Raw genomic sequence first — 24,691 nt, 5'->3', positions numbered from 1 at the left:
AACATCTGTAAAACTGTTTAAATTATAAAAGAAACTCATAGGTTTGTTTCTTCTCTTAGACCTAGTGGTATAAGCCAGGAATAGCTCAGTTGTGGTCTATGGACTTCACACATACTGAACAAGCATAAGAAGAGGAAACTCAGGGTTCTTCAAGCAGAACCTCAGCTTTCGTATATTCTCCATTCTCTTCAATGAAGCTATGCTTTGTGGCATCTTACGCTAGCTGAGGAGCTGTACCTTTTTCTTGTCTCTGCTGGATAGCTAGGTACTCAAGAAAAGGACTTTGACCTTAATGAAATAATTAAGTAGGACTCAAAAGGCAAAGTGTGGTCATGTGCAATCACGCAAGTTAAATTGTGAGTCTGATTCAAAAGCAGATACATTGTAATGGAATATTTGCCTAGTGTTGTCACCTAAGAAACTCCACAATGGACCAGGACTGGATAGTTCTGGGGAGTATAAACGAAGAGAATAACAAAGCAGTCTCTGCCCCAACGAATTTACCTATTAGTTAGCTCTATAAAGCCATTACCTTGATAACATTCATGTCTCCAATTTATGCAAGTATGAGTTGTAAGATAAACACCTTGGCTGTGACCAAACACAGGGACTACTCTGTCATTAATAATCTCCAAAAGTCAATGCTGCAAGACCTTCCTTGGGGGGAAAGCAGAAAAATGGTGTGTTTGTATTACTGATTCATACAGTGTCTGGTTGCATCATTATTCGCCTCAAGTATCAATTAATTTCTTCATTATGTGGACAATAGGAAAGTTGTACTTTTGCTTGCTTTTCAGTGTATAGATATTGTAAATGAGAAAGTAGATAAGAATGCTGACTCTTTTTTTGGAATATGTTTTAATAACTGAGGTGGTTTGCAGAGAAATACCAAAATCCACTGAGATGAAAATAAGAGACTATGTCTAGTTTATGCTTTAGGTGAAAAAGGAACTAAACTATACTGAGATAAAGATTTTATATACTAACCAAGTTAATCATAGTCATCAAAGGCAGAGAAATGCATACACATGCAGGGATATATTTATTTGATATGTGACTGGAAGGTCTTGGTTTGTGGAGCTTTTGTAAGTTGGAAGAGATTCTATTTAGAAATAGCATTAGGATCACATTTGATTTGCATCAGTGCTTTAAATGGTTTCATTGCTGTCATGCTGAATAAGATACAGATGATTACATCTCAACGTTTCACCACTTGGTAGGGAAAAAACTTTATAGGGAAAGCCTTTTGATAGACAGACTATTTAACAAGATTGGAAGCGCTCAGAAAGCTAAAAGTAGCATAGTTCAAATGAGAAAGCACCGTTTTCTTAAGTCTAAACAAAAACCAGGAAACTGGATCAGCAGACACAGAATCTAGCCATTATTTGGCCTAACTTGTAGGTGCCTAGCCTTCTCAAAGTGTCCCTATCATTGTTGATACATTTTATATTAATCAACTAATCTATTAAAAGAAGAAAAAAGAAGAAAAAGAAATAAAACATAAATCTGGCAGAAAAGTACACAAACCGAGACGCTTCCCTGCCAGGTGAGTGCCCTAATCACTGAGTTACAGAGTTGCATTTCCTTTCCACACAACCATCCACTTTGGGGAGAAGGAAACTTTTCCAACCCAGAAGAGCATTAAGGAAACTATCTTGGAAAATGGACAATGTGCTTGAACCCCCTCAGGCTGAAGAGGGCCCAAAATTTAGGTCTCCCACTTTCTGGGTATGTGCTGTAACCCAGTGTTTTTCAACCAGTGGAGCACATCCCACTGGTGGGACTTGAAGGTTGTGTAGGTGGGATTTCAACTCATTGCCTGATTGAAAAAAAATCAAAGTTGTTTGCACACTTATAGAAATAAACATAAAAATAAAATTCTTGGAAAAAGTGGGGTTTTGTTTTTATCGTGGTGGAACCAAGGTTTTTTGACAAAATGGTTGGTGGGACTCTTATAAGTTGAAAAAGGTTGAGAACCACTGCTCTAACCAGTACCCTATTATAGAAAAGACGTGCAGCCTGGCAACCAATTTTTCTTCTCCAGTGCTGCATTTTGTAATGAAAACACTGCAACTGCAACTGCCCAATCATGTTAGCCTGTGTTTAGTGTCTTCCAAGCATGTCTGTTGAACTGGGCCCCCCAGGGAACTTAGCACTGCTCTGCCTAATTTCTGTATCTGAACAAGGTGTAGGCAGGACCTAGGTGCCAACCATTCAGACCAGCAGTTCTGCAGAGGCTGGTCTGAATGGTTGGCAGAACTGCAGTTCCCAGAGAGCTTTCAGGCCATGCTATGTTTACATGAGGTGCTGACTGTGCAGTTATCACTTCATAGTAGCACCAAGGAACAGCTTTTTGGTGATGCTAACTGAGTAGTAGCATGAGACTACTGTGCAGTAGTGCCATGTCATGCTCTGTCACACAACACTATTGCACAGTAGTCTCGGACTACTGTGTAGTCAGCTTCTTGTGTAGACACAGGCAGAGAGAAGCACCACTGAGTTCTAGGTGTCTATTAGGCCTGTGAGAAGTGGCTAGCAGTCGCTTTGGATTTGGATTCGGCCGGCTGGGGGACAGTGACTCAATTCAGTGATTCGAATCACTATCCCGAATCGATTCAGTCAAATCTGATTTGGAGATTGGGCTGCTGCCAAATCAGCTGAATCTCCGAATCACACGTGTCCCATTTCCCACCCACTCTCCCAGCTCCACCTCACCTCAGCTCCCGGCTCTTTGAAAAAAAAAGCCCGCACTCACCAGCTGCTGCCAGGCAGGGGAGCCATCCCCACCGCCCCCTGCCACCTCCAGCTCTCTCTCCCCCGCCCCCTACTTACCAGCTCAAAGCCCCCCTAGTTACCACTGCTCCCTACTGCAGCAGGCATGGACTGCCTAAATCACCGAAGCTCTCCGAATCTTTTCTGAATTGATTCAGACCTTTAAATTGGTCCCCTGATTCGATTCGGAGATTTGGCCACTGAATCAGGCCAAATCTCCACCAAATCAAATAAGCACCTGAAGCTTTGCACAGCCCTAGTGTCTTTCTCTATGGTTAAGCAAGGTTTCTCTGGTTTGCAAGATCTGTTTAATCTTGCTTTAGGTGCTGAAGTTCTGTCTTGGATCTAGCCCTAAAGCACTGGCTAGCAGTGAAAAAGTTAATGATATCAACATTAAAGATTACCATAATCAGGTTTTGGAGGCAGCTGCCTTTGAAATGAATGGAGGCTATTTGTCCTGGTGTCTCCGGGCTTGGAATGGCAGCATTCCATAAATTTACATTTGCGTCATGTTTCTTTTTTAAGACTTTGCAACCTGAAGGTTAAAATATTTAATTTAAATGAAAGCCATACCAGGAATGGATTGTGTTTCAGGTTCAATAGATATAGAGTCACAAGGACACACAGAAATGTGCCAAAAATAACTGCTAAAGATAACATAGTAATTAACACTGGGTTGAATAAAAATCTGTTATAACAGTTATAACAACTAGATAAGAAATTCATCATTCTTAAACTGCAGTAAATATGCTTTAACTATAAGTAATGCTGGCTTTTGAATGAAAGTGTTGCAGCACGTACAACATGACCATGTTGTAAGGCCATGTAAGGCAAATAAATAAATAAATACAAGTCTTCTAGAAAGCTATTCAATATGGGTAATGTAACCAGGCGCATGGCTGAACTCTGGGAGCACAGTTTCAGGCAGTTAAAAGTGATAACCTGCCTGCTCAAGGGGGGTCAGCTGAGAGTGTTGACTTAGAAAAGGTATTGAAAGGTTGCTGACAGTGAACACATGGACATGTGACCACAGAGAGACAACCAACCAGTGACAGCCATGGGTCAGAAGTCACCAGGAAAATAAAAAATTCTAAAGAAGGAGTTTTAAAAACAGAAGAAGAAGCAGTTGGCATCAGCCCCGACCTCCAAGGCTGCTGATGGTGGACACTTAAGCAAAGGACCTCAAGGTGGCATTTAAGTAGTGGCTGGATGGACCGCTCATCTTGTGTATATTCTGGGACTGGGGACTTTGGGTAATATATTTGCTTTTCCTATATTGCTTTTATTTCCTATCACTGTATATCAATAAACTTGCCTATTATCAACTGGCAGGTGTTGTGATCAATGTGGGGGGTTGTGCCTGCCTGAAACAAAGGTATAGGTGCTGGGTCCAAATCCAATGTCAACAAGAATAATGAGAATCTGGCCCCCAAAAAGTTAAAAGCTCCCATGGAGTGGATCTGGGGGAGGGAGGGAAGAGGGTGGTGCCAAGCAGGGAGCACTGAGCAGATCCATGGTATCTTCTCTCTGTGTCCAAGAAAGGACTGTAGCAATGAGTTAACACTTCGCTGAGTGTATGGTTGTTTGTTATGGACATTGATTTTGTTATGGGCATTGGTTTTCTGTCTAGGGCTTTGTTATGCCCATTGGTTTTCTTTGTGGGAGCAAGTTTGCCCCAGTAAAAATAAAGAACTGAGTGATAAACTACTATATGTGGTGGGGAATGCAGATACTCTAAACCTAACATCACCCAAGGAGACTGGAACCCTGTTAAAATGGCTGGAAGGGCTGCTGCATCAGCAGCAGCAGCTGTTTCAACAGCTCCAAACCTGGAAACAACAGTTCCAGAGACAGCATCAGGAAGAACTGCAGCCATTTCAGCAAGAGCAGCAGTAGCAGCACCAGCAGGAGTTCCTGAAACAGCAATTGGATGCTAGATGGATCCCTACCCTCATTGGTGAGTCACTAAGTTTCCTGAGGTTAGAGAGAGGAGTCCTCACAAAAATGGGACCAGGAGACAAAATGGAGGAATTTCTTACCATATTTGAATGGGTAGCGGAGGCATATCAGTGGTCTCAGGACACATGGGCTGTGAGGATGGCCCCCTTATTAACTGGGGAGGTGCAGGCCACTTACTGGACCATGGAAGCAAACAATGGAAGCCTAGGATTATACAGCCCAAAAAGCAGCCATATTGGAACAGTTTGGACTTATGGAGGAGGCTCTTCGCCATCTGTTCCAGTCATAAGCTTGGGACCCAAAGGTGTAGCCCTGGGCTATGGCTTAGAAGCTTAAAGACTTATGCACCTGATGGCTCAAACCAGGCTTGCACTTGGCTACAGAGGTTGTGGAATTAGTGACACTGGAACAATTCTGTACCATCTTCTCAGTAAAAGCCCAGAGATGGGCATATAGTCACTGGGTAGCTAACCGGGAGGAAGCCACACAGAGCACAGAAGAATTAATGGTGGCAGAGTTAGACTTCCAGGAACCCCAAGCTTGCTACCTATAGACCCAAATAAGCCAGGGCTCTGCAGCAAACCAGCCAGGGGTCTAGGAAGTCTTCTGATAGGGGTGTTACCTCCATCTCCTCTGAGACCCCCAACAGGAAAGGAGCCTTCAAATGGAGGCCAGGAGAAGAAAACTACTTGGGACATCCCACTATTCTAGAAAGAGGAAGGGAGGTGCAGGTGATGTACTTCCAATATGGGGAGAAAGGACACAGACATTGCGATTGCCCCCAAATGGACTGTGGATATTCCTACACCTTTGTCTCAAAGGAAAGACAGCGGGAGCCCAGACTTGAGAGGATATATAGTCCCTGTAAAGATCAGGACTATCCATGTGGTTGGACTGATAGGCTCAGGTTCTGGGTAAACATTTGTACACAAGTGGTTTATGAGTTTGGTAAATATGCCAGTAGGTAAAGGTGCGTATGTCACATGAATTAATGGAGATACCAAACCCTGCTCAGTATTACACCTGAATATGACCAGTAGGGGATAGGAAAGACATGTAAAAGAGGTACTGGCCCACCATCTAGCCTACCCCATGGTGGGATTGGGGCTCGATGGCCCAGCTGATCCAGTTGGCCCAGAGAATGGATTAAAGCCCAGGTGGATTCCAAATGCACAGAACCAAACCTAGGGGAAATATTTCCTTTTGGATCCTGAACATTTTGGACTACAACCTCAGTCGTGCCAAGAGCAATGACGGGTCAGACAGAAGGCCCTCACCAGCCACAGGAAATGTTCTGGAAAAGGGGTAGGGGCTCAGTGTTATCTGAACCCTCCCACAAAGGAAGAAAAGGATCAAAAGAGCTCTGCTGCTTATCTGCAGGGTGGATTAGATCAGGTTGAGGAAGACCAAAATTTCATCAGGGATCAAAGGGAGGAGCCAGTATATGTCCTTCTGTATAGCCGGTTGGGACATAGTAGATGCACATTTAGTCACCCAGGACTCCCATTTTCATCTCAAAGGGTACCTCCTGATAAGGGTGATCAAAGAGAATGTCACTGGGGCCTGGTGGCACCAACTGTTGTTCCTGAAGCAATACCATCACCAGTTGTTGAAATTGGGGGGACATTTGGGGGTAGAATGTACCCTGGGGGGGGGGACTTTTGGGCATAGGCAATGTATGGAGGGGGCACGGGGTGGGGGCACATGCTCCCTCTAACAGGATTGCTGATGGTGGCAGTGTTTGTGCGAGCTTGCCAGCTCTGGCCCTGCTGCCGCCACCAACAGTGGCACCCGCGGGTGCCCCGCAGACTCAGGAGGCACCAGTCACCCATGCATTTTGGGGTGGAAAAGATCCAGCATAGAGTGCTGCTGCATTTTTTGGTTTTGGCATGGGGTATACCAGGAGGTCAAAGATTTGTACATCTTGCCCCAAGTGCCAGCTGGCTGCTACCTGGCCTGTTAATAGGGCCCCACCAGTGCCTATCCTGCTGGTGCCATTTGATTGGGTTGGAGTAGACTTGGTGGGAGAACTGGATCCCAGTTCAAGGACATCCAGGTTCATTTTGGTCCCAGTTGACTATGCCACCTACTATCCTGAGGCAGTGGCAATCTGTTCCACATCACTTCAAAACAGTCACCATGGAACGAATTTTCTCCCTGGTGGGCATTTCTAAAGGGGTTTAGGGTCTATACAGACCAGAATATAGTCTTCATGTCCCGGTTAGTATGGAAGGTCTAGTACTTATTGAAGGTTCATTCAGTAAGAACGTCAGTGTACCACTTCCAGAAAGAGGGCAGTGGCAGTGAGGCAGGCAGAGTGTGTGTGGGGAGGGGGACAGGAGCGACACAAGTGGCATGAAAGTCAAGCAAACTGACCCCTGCCCATTGCCTCCCCACACCTTGCCCCGCCCCCCTTCCCCTGTTGTGGGGAGGGGTGGGTGGGATTTAAGATGTCCCTCTAATAGTTGGGTTCTATACATGGAAAATTATAACAAACCAATTTATAAATTGACCATATATACGTTCTAATTATTAAGGGGTTGTTTTAAATTTGAAGTTGTCTTGGATTCAGCTAAATACAGTGTGTGGCTAAGCAGGGTTTCATATGACAGTGACAATACTAGAGAAGAAACCTGCTGACATCATGCTTCTTAACACAAATGCTTCTAGAAGTTGACTAAATAATTCTAAAGCTTGAAATCTTGCACAGTACACATACAATGAACTTTTGGCTTTTTACTCTTTCCCCAAGTTGTGGGAGTTAAGTGAGCAGAAACAAAATGCAAGGTGTATGGAACAGAAAGTTTGGTTATTCTGTCATAGAATTGTTAAGAACTTTTCTAATAGACAACTTCTTTCACTCCAACACATAACTTACTATTTAAAAAATATGTAGCTATTTTATTTCCATCTTGAACTATTTTCCCCTGATTCTCTGAGAGTAAATACTTTAAAAATCCTATTTTTAACTAAAGGAAAATTGTTCTTTAAAATGTGAATACTATTGAGCCTTATCAGAGTGATGAATAATGTATATAGCAAGAAGACTATGAAATGATTACTCATTCTCTGATAAAAATGTGGTAAATAAATGACTTTCAGCATGCAAAACATTCTGTAATGTAGAGTCAGTTCTCTACTTGATGAGAAAGGCTTGTAAGATTTTCCATTTTTTTTTGCCTAAGTACCTTAATTACACAATCATCATCATTAGCTTCAAGGTTGAGGGTGCTTTTCCTAATTGCAGTTGAAGTGGGTTTTCAATTTTTTTGTCAGTCATGAAAAATTGTCCCTCTATCTGAAATGTACCAGTTAGTATGGATACATATTTAGGCTCCAATCCTGCAGACATTTATGCTAGTACTTAAGCATGTGAGTAATCCTATTGACTTCAACAGGGCAAAGTTAAGCACACAAGCAAATGTTTACAGCTTTGGGGCTTTACATTGTTATAATTTCTAAATTATGGAAAAGACTATTTGAGAAAGACTGAGATTTAGACGATACAGAAATTTTGTTTTACAGGGAAGCATTTTATAGCATTCTTGTCCCTGTTCTAGTAATGTATGGAAGTAATACAAGTGATGAATGCTAGACCACTTAGAAGAAAATTTTAGGGCATTTATACATGTGCTACGGGAGTGCAGGGGCAGGGGCGCTTTAATTAGAGTTGCTCTCAGAGCTTCTCTAATTAAAGTGCCCTGAGCATCTCGAGTATCAGTGTCTGCACGCTTAGAAATGGCAGTGGGGGTGCTTTAAAAACGCTTGTTGAACTAGCTTTAGTTAAAGTGCCTCCGCTGCCATTTTTAAACATTGGGATGCTGATACATGAGATGCTGGAGACTGCTAATACAAGTGCTAAATAAATGCACAGTAATGACTGAGCAGTAACATCTTATGTAGATGCACCCATTGTCTCTCAAATTGCCTTCCACCTTTACATTTGCTACCAATCCTTCCCTATTTATTAGCAGCAAATTGAGAAGAGTTTGAATGCATGTGCCTCTTGCAGTGTCTCATACCACTTTGAGACATTGCAAGAGGCACATGCAGGAGCACAAAAACATTCCCTGCACTGCAAATTTGCAGCGCAGGGGCAAAATTAGAACTCTGGATATCCAGGGTTCAAACAATACCCCAGAGGAAAAAAACGGGTCAGGTAACCAGAGACTCGGCCCTCCACAGAGACAATCTGGTAGCCTGGCAGAGTATCTCTGTGGTTGGCCCTTTCCCTGGTGCTGAAGAACTCTGCCAGCTTGTGTGGGGCAGGCAGCGGTGCAAGCTGCAGGGACCTGGATCACCTTGTGCCAGGTAAGTAGGGGTTTGGGAGGCTGGGGGGGGGGATCTTGGGGGAGGCCCCGCCTGGCCCCAGCCCCAGTTCCTTTCCCCAACTCCATGTTCATCCCCCCATCCCCCACTTCTTCTCCAGCTCCCCATTTGTTCCCCCATCCCCATTTGTTTCCCCCACCGCCCGTTAGTTCCCTGTGTTCTCTGATCATTCCCCCACCCCCATTGTTCCCTCCGTCCCCCGTTACTTCCCCCATCCCCCACTCATTCCCCCAGCTCCCTGCTTGCTCTCCCAGCCCCACCCACCACACTCACTGGCAGTAGCAGAGAAGGAGCAGGGGGCTGGAAAGAGCAGGAGAATGAGCAGGAGGCTGGAGACAGCAGGGGAAGTCTCCAGCTTATCTCCAGGGGCCTGTCTAAAGCCTCCTGCTTGTTTCCATCTCCCCTGCTCATTCTCTTGCTTGTCTCCAGCCTCTGGAGGCTGGAGATGAGCAGGAGAACAAGCAAGGGGGTGGAGAGAAGCAGGGGAATGAGCAGGAGGCTGGAGACAGCAGGGGAATGAATCCAGCACATCTCCAGGGGCTGTCTCCAGCCTCCTGCTAGTTTCCCTGCCTATCTCCAACCTCCCAAGGCTGGGAACAAGCAAAAGAAGGAGCAGGGTGCTGGATACAAGCAGGAGGCTGAAGACAAGCCCCTGCAGGTAAGCTGGAAACTTCCCCTGCTTTCTCCAGCCTCCTGCTCATTCTCTGCTACTGCCATTGAGTGTGTGTGTGGGGGGGGGGGCTGGGAAAGCAAATGGGGTGCTAGGGGAACAATTAGGGGTGGGGGGAATTAAGGGGGAGCAGGGGAATTAATGGGGGATGAGGGAATGAACGGGGAGCAGCAGGTGCGGGGAATGAGCCTCCTGCTCGTTCTCCTATTCTCTTCAGCCTTCTGTTTGTTCCTGCTTATCTCCAGCCTCCTGTGTTGAGGGTCTAGGTGGCCTCGAGGAAGGGTTGAGGACCACCAAGATCTGGGAGCTGGTATCCCACTCAGCTCTGTTAAGGGGGGCGTTGATCCCAATCTCCCCAAGCAAGGCCATCTTGTGGATGGCCTTCTGTTGCTCCACAAGCCTATCGAGTATCAGATATGTGGAGTTCCACTGAGTCTCCACATCCTGCATGATTTTCTGTTGTGGGACATTCAGCTTTGCCTGTTCGTCCTGCTGCATTTTGTCCCCTTTGATGCTCCAGTGGAAGTAGCCTGCCACATTCCTTCACTTGGAAATGAGCTTGCTGGTGGTGCTAGCACTGTCACTGGTAGCCCTGTCCCCCTCCAAGGTGTCCCTGACTAGGAGGTGGAATTTGTGTGCCATACAGTGGATGTCAACAAAGTTGGCATCACGGACCACCTTGACCATATTGGCCCCATTGTCAGTGACCATTAACCTGTGGGTGAGCTCACCCTGCCCAATGAGCCACCCCTACACCAACCAGTTCATGGTCCCCATGATCTCTGTTGCTGTATGGGACTCATCCATCACCTTAGCTTGAAGAAGGGCCTACCAACAGCCTTACTGGTTGCACCAGTGCCCTATGAGGGAGTGGTATGCATGATCTCCACTCCGGCTGCTCCAGATGTCTGAGGTGAAGTGTAGGACCACCTGCAGACCTGCCTTACACAGCTCCTCCCACAAGTACTCCCTACATGCTTCATATAGGGAGGGAATCACCATCCTGCTGAAGGTGGTGCATGTGGGCACTTGGTATGATGAGGCCATGAGCGCCATGAACCAACTGAACCCTGGCCACTCAACTAAGGAGAAAGGTTGGCCATCCACAGCACATGTTTCACCAGTGCTCTGGGTGTTCTTGCTTGCCCTTGCAGTGCACCCTGCTTTCTGTCCACCTTTCCCCCACTGTTCCATGGTGGCCTGCCTCTGCTTTGGGGCAACGGGAGCTTTGGAGTGATAGTGGGACTTCCCTTTGGGCACACTCATGCTGGTGCCAGGCTGAGGAGGAGCAAGGGCAAGGAGGTGGTGCCTGCAAAGATGCGTCAGCGTCCCCATGGTGCTCATGTGTTTTGTTCCCTTGCCCCAGCTGGTTTTGGCTCAGCAGTGCAGGCAGATAGTGTATGTAGGATTATCTGCCAGCTCAGAATGATCCCAGACCACACTACCCACTCACTTCTGGGGTGGAGGTGCATGTGTGGATGCTGCAATTTCCCCCTCCTCAACAGGCAGAGGCACAACAACAGGAGGAGTGGACTCAGCCTCCTATGAAGTGCCTTCCAGGGAACGAGACCTGGTTGTAGGGGAAACCTGAGGGGTTCCCCCCACTTCCCCAGTCTTTCTCTTGCTAGGGCACTCAGATCCAGATCCAGCTCTTCCTCTGGCATGGGAAGGCTTAGCATGGGAAGTAAAATGGAGGTGAAGGAGACTGTCATGCTGGTGCTGCTGCTTGTTGTCATAGTGGTGGTGGTGGGGGGTTATGGCTGGTGCTCTTGGAGGGGATGCAGACTCAGGCACAGGCAGTGGCAATGGCACTGTTCCCCTCTCCTTGCTGCCTGTACTAGTGGATGCCTCATGCCTGTTTGTTGTAGCAAAGAAGCTGCATCTCAGTTTGGTAGGGACAGAGACTAATACCTCTCTCTCTACCATCTCTTCTGCCCCTCCCTGAAGGCTTGTCAGTTGCCTTTCCAGCATGTTTCATGGTGTGTTTCATAGTGTCTTGTCTTTATAAAAAAAATATAAATGTATATATGTGTTTCCCTATATAAATTCTATATTATATAATATGCAATATAATAAATAAAATAAAAATATATAAATTTATATATGTGGTTTCCTATATACATTGTATTATAATATGCAATATAATTATGCATTGAAAAGAATCAATCAATGAATATAATAATAAAATAAGAGGATCTAGAAAGAAATTAAAAGGTATTGTGGAATCTCACTTGCTAGGATAGCAAGTAGGAAATCAATGATAGTAGCCTTTGTTGTCTAATGCTGCTGAGCTTTTGGAAGATAGCTCAGTAACTGACCCCAGGGCAGAAAGCAGGTCAGTTCAAACAATGCTCTCTTTAATGCTATTTTTCCATCCTTCCTCCAGAGCACTGGGATTGGAAGGGACCTCAGGGAAGGAACACAGTCACTGACCAGCTACACAGTCAATACCATAGCAGTTCTTCCCCGCTCTTTCTCCTGCCTCTCCTTATTTTATGTTTCTTTGCAGTCAAGCCCAGCTTCAGCTTCAAAACTTTCAAAATGTTTCAACTGGCCTCATTTTGTTTCAAGGGTGTTTTGAAGCCTGTTGTTTCATTGTTATTTCACTGTTTTGAGCTAAAAATGAGTCAAAACAGCATCAAAATGAAACAGCCAGCAACGTTTTGCACAGCCCTAGTAGTAACTGAAATTACTGCACAGCACAGGCACACATCTACATATGTATACCTGTACTGCACAGTAAATACGGCAATTTATGCCGACTTAAGCGTAATGCAGGTATCAAATTTTATGCCTAGTTAGTTACTGAGTAGTAACGCACATATGGACACCTTACTGTACAGTAGCACTGTGTGTGTAGATTGATTTCAGATTAATTTTAGTCCCAAGTCAGTCCACATACAGTGTTAATTTGCTTTAATGCCTGCCTGTGTAGATGCTGGCCTCTTCCTGCTTAATGTGCAGTAACTTACTGCATAGTAAATTTAACTTGGCATAAATACACACGTAGACATGGCCTGTTACACCCACTAAAATCAAGTGAAATTCTGTGCTCAGTTGCAGTTGTGCAACCAGCCTGAATAAAAATTGATTTCACTTTAAAATTCTGATTTACTCTGAAAAATGAAACTTTGAAAATTGGGTCTTCTTGCACAATAGATTTGTCTCCTGTGTCTATTTTGAATATTTTGGCTCATGTTCCTGAGTAGAGTGAATTTTTAATGCATTTTGCTGCTAAGTTTTACTACTATTAATCCTAAAAATCAAACATAGCTATATGAGAGTTACCTCTATTCATTTCATAACAATTATTATGGCTGTAGAGTCTTGGTTATAACTGAGCTAAAAAGACTGACTTTCCAAATGACTTCAGTAGGAGTTTCCAAGTTTGACTTATATGAAAATACATTTGAAACTGAGATTTGGCTTGGAAATAACTGGGAGAAAAAATAGAGTCTTATTTTCCTATGTTCAGAGATAATTTTTAATTGGCACTAAACTAAATCTCTGAGAATTTACAGAGACTTATAATAAACCAGTTAGAACACATCCCTCTTACTCCCAAACTACCACAATAAAAAAATCCACAAAGGAAAAAAAAGTACTTGTGATGTGCTTTGAAATCATCAAAACAAGTTTTGTTGGACATGACCTGGAAGTTTGGTGAAATAGGAGAAATATAAATCAAAGAGCCTCAGTGGGAAGGCCATGCATCTCATTTCAAATGGAGCACTTCCACATTGAAAAATGTTTAACCAGGGCTCATATCATTAGTCAGGATTTTATCAGTGAAAAGTAACACTTTACAGATCAACCAGAAGCTATTGCTGGACTTAATTTTTGTCTCTGTTGCATCTATGCAGCTCCAGTTGACTCAATGGAATGATCAGGGTGTAACTGAAGGGAAAAAAATTGGCTCACCGTATTCAGACAGAGGAAAGAAAATTCTGGATCCAAGCACTCTAGCACCAAGCGTGGCTCCAAAAGTAAAAATAAATAAATAAATAAAATACATAAACAAATGAGTGTCTGTACATGTGTGGGGAGGCTGCTTTAATGTGCTGTAATTACAGTGCATTGGAGCAGACTCAATCACGTTTGCTGAAGCATGCTTCAGGCAGCCTCCATGGCTCACGTATCAGTGTCCCCACACTTCAAAATTGTAGCAGGGCTGCTTTAACTAAAGCTTGTTCAGTGAACTTGAGTTAAAGTACCCCCACTACCATTTTGAAGTGCGGGGACACTGATACACAAGACACTGAGGGCACTTTAATTATAGTGGCTGTTAGAGCTACTTTAATTAAAGTGCTCCCCCCTACTCCTGGAGCATGTGTAAAAACGCCCAATAATAATAGCTCTTTTAACCCCTTTCTCCAAAATAAGCAACTACCTTCATTTTTTTAAAATCCATTATCTTGTTACTCTTTCAACTTGCCAGTCAGAGTCATTAAACTGGAAAATAAACCAAAACAAAATATGAACAGTGTATTGTGAATAAATGGCAGAAAAACACTGAGTTTTGTATAACGGACTTAGTTTGCTTCTGAAGTTTACTACCAAGGGGTTTTTAACAACACAGCTTCTGAAAGCAGAGCCTTCATTAGAGCAGGAAAACAGAACTTAAATGGGAAGGCATAAAATGGCTGAATTAAGCTCTCCTCCCCCCCACCCCCTTAATGGGAGTAATTCTCAAAAGATTGAAAGTAGGTTAGGTGAATAATAAAACAGCTATGTTTCTAGTGTCTACCTGACAACAGCTTTTGTGAAAGTGAATAATTACATGAAAATCACTTCCTTTCCACCTTTCTTTGGGATTTCTGTGTGTTGCTAGGCAGTCACTCTTCTACCTTCTGCTAATGTTGCTTACAGACACAGATGAATACAGTATATTCATTATGAGAAAGGGTTGCTGAGGGGGAGAAAGACTTAAATACTCAAGTTGTTGTTTATTCATTGCTGCCTTCAGATTCTTTTACACATATTTAAATGCTAATTTGCCTAGGCATGATTGGTGGCAGAGTACCTCCCCTTAAATGGAGCATAACCTTTCTTGGTGTAGAAGTTACATTGGTAGTATGTTTTTGTGGTGCCAGCCAATGTTGAAAGTCAGCTATGGGAGCTTAGGGGACCAAAGTTCTTTCTAAAACTAGCTGGAAGGATGCTATCCCTTACTCAGACTACCTCTCATCATTGTGGCAGGGAGGCACCTGCTACAGTACAAGTATTGTCCATCAAGAGCTGTACTGATTTCTACTTGAAACATGCAGGTCAGGGCTCAGTGGACACTGGCATAATTCCAAAAACAGTGCCAACAAGATGCCATCATACTGGTCAACTTGTAAAAACAAAAGAATGCACAGATATTTTAGAGGGCAGGCCGAGGTAAATAAAAATCTAAAATCACCATTCTGCCTGTGGCACTAATTGGGGCCACAAGCATTCCCAGGAGTTCATATTGGATAATGAGTGCGTGTGTGTTGTTAGGAGACAGTATGTAAACTAAGACTGGATGCACTGGCATCAGCAATGCTGGATGCAAAGCCCTTGAAATGGATCCCCCTGCTTCTGAACCCTGAAGTTAATTTTTTTGATAATGGGTCGGTTGGTTGGGATCCTGTGCAGATTACCAAAGGAGGCAACAGAAAGCCCATAATCTTTGAACTCTGTTCTCAGACCCAATAGGTCCTGAGCACAGGTTTAAAAGCTTGAGAACTGACATCCCAACTCATGTATCCTGAGTAATTCAGGTGCTGGAAACAGCCCCAGCCCTGAAGAAAACTCAAGTACTAAACAGATTGAAGATTCTAACTTCTCATTAGTCTTTGACTTAATCTTTCGTAACCTGTGCAAACATACGTAGCTAGCACCACAAACTATGCTCCATACACAGCTGCACAACTTCTGCGGAATTTAACACCCTTACATATAGCACTTATTCTAAGCAATTTCTTAAAAAAGAGTAACCTAGCTACTTAATGTAACAATCTTTGAAGGAACCTTCATCCAGTCTTTGACATGTACAAAACTCAAACACTGGCCAAGTCTACATGAGCGGCAGACTGCACAGTTCTTGCCCTGAAGCCATTTGAGTATTTAATGACTGCACAGTAACTGCACAGTACCATCCTCACATGGTTTTTTTTTCTGACACTACTGCACTGTAGCAATGAGCTACTGTGAAGTAGCTCATTACTACTGTGCCATAAAATGTTGGGTCAGAATTAGGGCCCAGAAATGCTACTGTGCAGTAGCTCATTGCTACTGCAAAGTAGCATCTCATGTAGATGTGCCCACTGTTAGCAATGCTGGCATGTTCTTTCATCTACTCCAAGGATGGGCAAAATGCAGCCCACTGGGCTATTCTATCAGGCTTGTGGGGCACTTAAAATAATAAAATTAATACTTATCTGCCCCTGGCTGCCCGTCATGCAGCTCTTGACGGCTTGCCCAAATTCTGTAAGCGGCCCTCCGCCCAAAATAATTGCCTATCCCTGATCTACTCCCATGTCCTCCACCTGCATTATTTCCCTCTCACTACAAAGAAAAGGGACATTAACTGTGATTATCCATATCAAGTTCCTGCCTGTCTCGTCCAATTTTATTCTCATAGTGACAGATTCCATTCCATCTATTCAGAGTGTAACTAGACTTGGACACCTAAATGTGATTTTTGTCAACCCTGCTTGAGGCACTGAAAAAACAGTTAATGCGAAATGTGAGTGAGTCTTTTTCCTCACTGTATTTCTGTGACTCAATCTCAAGGTTTAGCTGATGGTGTTTTACAAAAGTAGATGCATTAATGACTTTCTAGGATTTCAACAGGGTGGAACAGAATTATATTTAGGTCTCTAAGTCCACTTTGATGCCTAATAAGAGGAATAGTGGCTACATCTACACAAGATCCTGACTGTGCAGTAGCCTGTGACAACTGTGCAGTAGCACTTCATGACAGAAAGCATGATATGATGTTACTGTGCAGTAGTCGTGGGCTGTTGTGCAGTCAGCATCATGAAAAAGCTGTTTGGTGGCACTACTGAGCAGTAACTCTGGTTACTGTGCAGTTGCTTAGTACTTGCATAAACAAATACTAAATGACTGCACAGTAACTCAGTGTCTCATGTAGACATGGCTAGTATCTGGTACCTAGGGAAACAGCAACCTGGAGTCACATCACAAAGAGCAATAAAGTCAACTTACAGAAGTTGTAAGCCAGAAGTTTTACTCTAGATTTTGCCATCCTCATACAAACTTGAGAAGTGTACCATGCCACCTTGTCCATTCAGTTATGTTGCTGACCCACACTCACCACAGGCACTTGTCCTTCCATCCCAGTTATGGCACCAAACCTTGCAGGCCTTGTTTCAGCAGTCTCCCTTTCTGCATGTCAGCAATTTGAGTTTTCCTTTTCTGCTCACCTTGATAATGTTAGGTATCACTCTGACTATGCTGCAAATGTGGACAATTTCCTTCTGTCATATGCAAGGCTTAGCAAACACAGAGTAGTCTGCCTTCAGTTTGAAGTCAGAAAGCTCCTTAGTGTCCTTAACCATGTCTTGAATGCATACTGCAAGACACTGAAGGCTACAGAATGCAATAATTTCATTTCACATTTCATGATACAAACTTTGTTCCACACATATAACACAATTTCTTTAAATAGTATTCACAAGTCCAATAATATGAGTCATCTTAGTGATTTTCATCATCTCTTGTAAATTTAATTTATTTAGTTTTGAATAGAAGCATCTTTGCCATTTCAGCAAATCTAGATATCACTATGATCATTTTATTTTTGTGCCATACCTTTAAATCTAACTTCTGCTGCCTCCACTACCCTCCTGTTGGGAGAAGCCAAAGACTTCCTCTGCCAAAGCTGACAATCAGTTGATTGACAGCTGTATCCCAGACAGCCCTGGGACAATCTGGAGTCCCAAACTTGCCCAAGCTGTCCCCAGGCCAGGTCAACAATCAGCTAATTGGCCATCCTGGCTCAGGACAGCCCCAGGTCACACCAGGCTGCAGACACCTTGACTTCAACTTGCTAATGCAGGTGAATTCTCTTGTCATTTGACAGAAGCATTCTAAGAAAAAAAAATCAGATTTCTAGTACATTGGAAGAGGTTAGAAGAGAGATATTTGATGAAAGAGGAAGATATAATAGATCCCAAATACTTGTGAAGTATCTGCCTTTTACCAATATTCAGTTCTCTTTACTACATCACCAAATGTATAGGTGGTTCAGTTCAGATTGTCAGGAATAATCTAAATCATTCATCTAGGATGAGGCTGAGACTATTTTAGATTTTTATTCACTCGTGGCAAGTACTCTACTAATCTGCTTTGACAGACAAGTGACCTTAGTGAGATCGTTTTCTGTCTGCCTGAAAACACCTTAAAGAAGCAGTGCTGCCAGTGCAAACAAATCTCATGATTCTTCCTTCCTGCCTACCCGTATGTCTTCCTTCTTTCCTTTTACTTATTTGGCAGTTATATTTTAAACTATTATTTGTCACATACTGGCTGTGTCTACATGAGACACTGCTATGGACCTGACTAATTACCTCTGCAGTAAAGTGTCACCATTTACATCTGCAGAGTTATTAAGCAGCAGTAAACTATATTAGCAATGTGGCAACAGTTCAGCCTCTTGACGTGACAGAACTGAATTGGTCCCTTAGACCTACGAGGCCTAGTTGCCTTGACATAACTGGGCTAGAGTAAATTCACAGATTTAGGATTCATGCACAAGCTATGTTATTGTAGAACCTGTTTTTTCTACAGAAAAAGATCTGGTGTAACTTGTTTTTTTGCAAAACGTCTGATAAAAATGCTTGTTTGTTATGGTGCATTCCACCCATATCTGGAGCAGATGGCTCCTTGTACAAAGAAGAGGGAAAAAACACAGATAAAGAAAAGTCATAATTCAGGGTCGAAAAACAGAAAATTGGCTTAATTAGTAGCTACATGACTAAAGGACTATAAATATTACCACCTGAACAAAGGAAGCATCCCTTCACCTCCCTTTTCCCTTCCCCTCACATTAGCAATTCCTGAGTACTGAAGACATGTAATGTCCTTTCAAGGAACCAGCCTGTTCTGAGACACCTGGCCAGCTCTCGAAATGTGTATTATTCTGACTGGTAATATGCAATTACTTGCTTGCTGAGATTATATCTATATGCTTGGAGATAATACTTTACGGGAGGTACACCCAGGCCTAGAGTCAGTGGGGATCTAGTCAGAGAACTTCTGAAGGGACTGGGTGTATTTAAATCAGCAGGTCCTGACAATGTCCACCCCAGAGTGCCAAGGGAATTAGCAGAGGTCATTGCGGGACCTGTGGCATGCCTTTATGAGCACTCATGGTGCTCTACTGTTGTGCCAGAGGACTGGAAAAGGGCCAATGTGGTTTCCATTTTCAAAAAAGGGAGGAAAGAGGACCTAGGAAACTATAGGCCAGTTAGTCTTACCTTGATCCTGGGTAAGCTTTTTGAGAGAATTATCCTGGCACATGTCCACAAAGGGCCAGCAGGGGAGATTATGCTTAGGGGCAACCAACATGGGTTCATTAGTGGCAGATCCTGTCAGACCAACCTGGTGGCCTTCTATGACCAGGTCACAAAATCCTTGGACACAGGTGTGGCATTAGACATAGTCTTTCTGGACTTTAGGAAGGCCTTCAACACTGTCGCTCACTCCATTCTCATTAAAAAACTAGGAGACTGTGGTGTCAATACCTACACAGTCAGATGGGTCACTAATTGGCTGGAGGGCTGCACTGAGAGAATGGTGGTGGATGGGTCATTTTCGACCTGGAGTGGGGTTCTGCGGGTCTTGGTCTTTGGGCCTGCACTGTTCAGCATCTTCATCAGTGACTTGGACTAGGGGGTAAAAAGCACCCTGTTTAAATTCGTGGATGACACTAAGATGTGGGAAGAAGTGAGCATGCTAGCAGGGAGGAATAGGCTGCAATTGGACCTGGACAGGTTAGAGGGGTGGGCAGATGAGAACACGATGCGTTTCTACACTGACAAGTGCAAGGTGCTGCACCTGGAGAGGAAGAACCAGCAGCATACCTACAGGCTGGGGAACTCCCTTCTCGTCAGTGCAGAGGCAGGAAAGGATCTTGGAGTCATTATTGATGCCAAAATGAACATGGACTAACAGTGTGGGGATGCAGTCAGGAAGGCTAACTGTACCTTTTCATGCATTCACAGACTCATCTCAAACAGGTCCAAGGAGGTGATCATCCCCCTCTGTGCGATACTGGTTAGACTGCAGCTGGAGTACTGTGTCCAGTTCTGGGTGCCACACTTCAGAAGGGATGTGGACAACATGGAGAGGGTCCAGAGGAGGGCCACCCACATGATAAGGGGGCAGCAGGACAGGCCCTACGAGGAGAGGCTAAGGGACCTGAACCTGTTCAGCCTCCAGAAGAGAAGGCTGAGGGGGGGATCTAATGGCCATTTACAAACTAGTCAGGGGGGACCATCAGGTATTGGGAGAGTCCATGTTACCCAGAGCACTACCAGGAGTGACAAGAAGTAACGTTCACAAGCTGGCAGAGAGTAGATTCAGGTTAGATATCAGGAGGCGCTACTTCACTGCCAGGGCAGCTAAGATCTGGAACCAACTTCCAATAGAAGAAGCGCTGGCTCCTACTCTGGGGGTCTTTAAAAGGAGGCTAGATGAACACTTTGCAGGGGTTGTTTGACCCCAGTATTCTTTCCTGCCATGGGAGGGGGTTGGACTTGATGATCTGCTCAGGTCGCTTCCGACCCTACCAACTATAGTTTCATAGTTTCTAGGGTTGGAAGGGACCTGAGTAGATCATCTAGTCCGACCCCCTGCCATGGCAGGAAAGATTACTGGGATCAAATGATCCCAGCAAGGTGCTCATCTAACCTCCTCTTAAACACCCCCAGGGTAGGGGCCAGCACCACTTCTCTTGGAAGTTGGTTCCAGACCCTAGCCGCCCTGACCATGAAGTAGTGCCTCCTTATATCTAGCCTAAATCTACCCTCTGCTAGCTTGTGACCATTATTCCTGGTCACTCCTGGCAGAGCTCAGGGGAACAGGGACTTCCCCAATGCCTGCTGGTCCCCCCTGACTAGTTTATAACAGGCCACAAGATCCACCCTCAGCCTTCTCTTTTGGAGGCTGAACAGGTTCAGGTCCCATAGCCTCTCCTCATAAGGCCTGCCCTGTTGTCCCCGATCATGTGAGTGGCCCTCCTCTGGACCCTCTCCATGCTGTCCACATCCCTCTTGGAGTACTGCATCCAGTTCTGGGCGCCGCACTTCAGCTGCGGCCTGACCAGTGCCGCATAGAGGGGGAGGATCACCTCCTTGGACCTGCTCGAGATGCATCTGTGGGTGCGTGACAAGGTGCGGTTGGCCTTCCTGACTGCTTCCCCACACTGCCGGCCCATGTTCATCTTGGAATCAATGATGACTCCAAGATCCTTTTCTGCCTCTGTACTGACAAGAAGGGAGTTCCCCAGCCTGTAGGTATGGTGCCAGTTGTTCCTCCCCAGGTGCTTCACTTTGCACTTGTCAGTGTTGAATCCCATCCTGTTCTCATCCACCCACCCCTTTAACCTGTCTAGGTCTGACTGCAGCCTATTGCTCCCTTCTAGAATGCCCACATCCCTCCACATCTTAGTGTCATCAGCAAATTTGAACAGGGTGCTTTTTACCCCCTCGTCCAAATCACTGATGAAGATGTTGAACAGTGCGGGCCCGAGGACCGAGCCCTGCGGAACCCCACTGCCCACGTCCCTCCAGGCTGAAAATGACCCATCCACCACCACTCTCTGGGTGCAGCCCTCCAGCCAGTTGGCAACCCAATTGACTGTGTGGGTGTCGACAACACAGTCTGACAGTTTCTTAATGAGAACAGGGTGAGAGACAGTGTTGAAAGCCTTCCAAAAGTCCAGGAAGACTATGTCCACTGCTACCCCTGTATCTAAGGATTTTGTGATCTGATCATAGAAGGCCACCAGGTTGGTCTGACAGGGTTGGTCTGAACCCATGTTGGTTGCCCCTAAGCATGAAATCCCCTGCTGGCCCCTCATGGATGTGTGCCAGCACAATTTTCTCGAACAGCTTGCCTAGGATCGAAGTAAGACTAACTGGCCTTTAGTTTCCCGGGTCCTCCTTCTTACCCTTTTTGAAGATGGGAACCACATTGGCCCTCTTCCAGTCCTCTGGCACCACACCAGACCACCATGAATGCTCGTAAAGCTGCACCAGGGGTCGTGCAATGACCTCCGCCAATTCCTTTAGTACTCTAGGGTGGAGATCGTCTGGACCAGCTGACTTGAATACGTCCAGTCCCTCCAGAAGCTCCCTAACTAGTTCCTCACTAATCCTTGGCCCAGGTGTGCCTCCCCTGGGGCCAGAGGGGGACCCAGCGGGGGGGTGGCTGTTCTGGTCCCTGCTTAGGAAGATGGAGGCAAAGAAATCGTGAAATATGTTGGCTTTATTGTCTGGTGTGACGACCAAGTTTCCTAACGTGTCCTGCAGGGGCCCCATGTTACCCGGAACCTTCTTTTTACCCCTGATGTATTTAAAGAAAGACTTTATTGTCCTTAATCCGGGAAGCTAGTCCCACTTCCATCTCTGCCTTGGCCTTCCTGACTGCCCCCCTACATCCCCGAGCAACTGCAGTATAGTCTTCCCTGGTGATGTCCCCTTTTTTCCACTGGGTGTACGCCTACCTTTTAGCTAGGAGACATTCCTGGTTGCTTTTGGTGAGCCATGGGGGCTTGTGTTCCCTCCTACTCCCTTTGATCCTTGTTGGGATTACCTCTCTTTGGACTTGGAGGATCGTCTCCTTGAGGAGCGACCACTCTCCTTGGACACCTGGCTCCCCTCCCCTCTGGGACCTCAGTGTATCCCTGACTAGTCTCATTAGCTTGGTGAAGTTTGCCCTCCTGAAATCTAGGGTTGCTGCCTTGCTGCAGGCCTTTGCCACCTTGCACTGCATGGTGAATTCCAGCAGGCAATGATCACTGTCACCCGGGTGGTGGAGCACCCACAGCCCCTCACCAGGTCATCTCCCAGCACCAGGTCCAAAAAGGCGTCTCCCCTCGGGGGGGGTGCACCTCCTGGGTTAGATGGAGGTCCTGCATTCTGGCCAACAACCTAGGTGAGTGGTCAGACCTGGCTGACTGCTCTTCCCAGCAGATGTCCAGGAAGTTCAGGTCCCCCATGACTACCACATCCTTAGACTTCACTACCTCCGTGAGCTGACCCAAGAATTCTTGGTCGAGCTCTTCCCCTTGGTTGGGAGTTCTGTAGTAGACCTCTACTGTTAAGTCTCTTTCCCCTCAACTGCCCTGTAATCTAACCCAAAGCACTTCAGAATTTTCTTCCTCTGATTCTTTATTAATTGATGAGGATGTGTATTCTTCCTTAATGTAGAGTGCCACGCCACCACCTTTCCTCCCTGTCCTGTCCCTCCTGTACAGCCTATAGCCCTATGAAACTATGAAACTCGTTTGGAAAAATAAATAGGTTCTCATTTGGAAAAAAACTGAAGCACACTTTAAGGAAATATTGACCCTGCTGGTTGTTCCCTCTCCACTTTGGAGGAAAACCAGATACTTCCTGGTTCTTAGGGCAACAGCAAAGCCAAGCTTTTCATAGTAAGCATATTTTGTCTCCTTCTGATCCTGACCAAAAGTTGCTGGATGAACAAAGTGCAGTTTTGCTGGTGGAACTGTGTCCACATTTTGGAGTTTTGCTGGCATGCCTAAGTTAATCAGTTTTCACAAGACTTTGCATCACCATCCAAAATAGCAACTCCAGCACCACTCAGGAGTGTATTCAGGCATCACTTAGTAAGTGAAATTATTGCTGTCGTTTCTAGTGGGATCAGTGTCCTAAATGATTATGTCATTTTTGAAAATGAGACTCAAACTCCTCAATCATATAGATTGTTTATAAATTATGCCATTAGGCACATTTTTCAGTTCTCACATGCTTAATACGACATCTTGTCTGCAACATGAAAGTTCTTCTGCATGCCTCCTGCTATGAGAGAGGGCAATATCCTTTCAGTATTTATATGAATAAACCTGAACTATTTTTGCTAAAGTCAATAATCACAGAAATCATGATACTACTTTTGTGATTAAGGATTGTTCACAGAGGTAGCAAGCTCTAACAAATGTAAAATCCAGCCATTAGAAACACCAAATGAGAGATGGCCAGATTCTGATCTTGCCTATATTGGTATAAGTCTAGAAAAACTCAAATGAAAGCAATGGAATTAACTTTGTTTTTATGTTCCCAACACCGAGTTCATAATGTAGTTGAGACATCCTGTTATATTTGAGATCTTCAGATCTGAGCAAGTAAGTATAACAGTTCAAGCACACTTGGATCATAATTTTGCCGCCGGATGCAAATGGAAAAATCCCTTCTATTTCTGAGAGAAGAAAACAGTGCTTAGTCAAAAGCAGTTGCATCAACAGATATATAAAAATGCTTTCTTTATGTATACAGAGTTGTATAGTCTAGTAAAAATAGTTCACTGCTCCTTAACTGACATACACCATTTGGAGTTCAAAAAACATCCACTGTAAAACACCTGAGGTAATGATAAAAGAAGACTGATGAACATAAAGAAAAAATAGTGGACAGGGAAGAACCTGTCTTATTAGGAAGGATACTCCACAGTCTTTTACTGTTTTATTTTTCCTACAGTATGAATATTGTATGGAATATTGATGAGGGAACAGTTAGACCAGTTTCAGGTAACTGACTGGGAGTAATGGCTTGCGTATTAAATGCTTCATGCTCAGATTAGGGCAGTTTTCTGCAGCTATTTTGAAGAGAACACTCTTCTCCTTAAATACCACAATGATATTATTAATGCTGTGGTATCTACTCATCTACTTATAATAAAGTTAACCTATATTAACTATGCATAGAAAGTGGAGAGCACAACAGT

General features: G+C 44.6%; 1 protein-coding gene across 1 annotated transcript in view; it reads right to left on the bottom strand.

Annotated features, from left to right (window-relative positions):
• Positions 1 to 24,691, bottom strand: part of SLC6A11 (solute carrier family 6 member 11) — a 307,236-nt gene that overhangs the window by 66,128 nt on the left and 216,417 nt on the right. The window lies entirely within an intron of this gene.

Source organism: Crocodylus siamensis, chromosome 11 (assembly GCF_052110815.1).
Source record: "Crocodylus siamensis isolate JL-2025a chromosome 11, ASM5211081v1, whole genome shotgun sequence".
Lineage (NCBI taxonomy): Eukaryota > Metazoa > Chordata > Crocodylia > Crocodylidae > Crocodylus > Crocodylus siamensis.
This window is presented reverse-complemented; position numbering and strand designations above follow the sequence as displayed.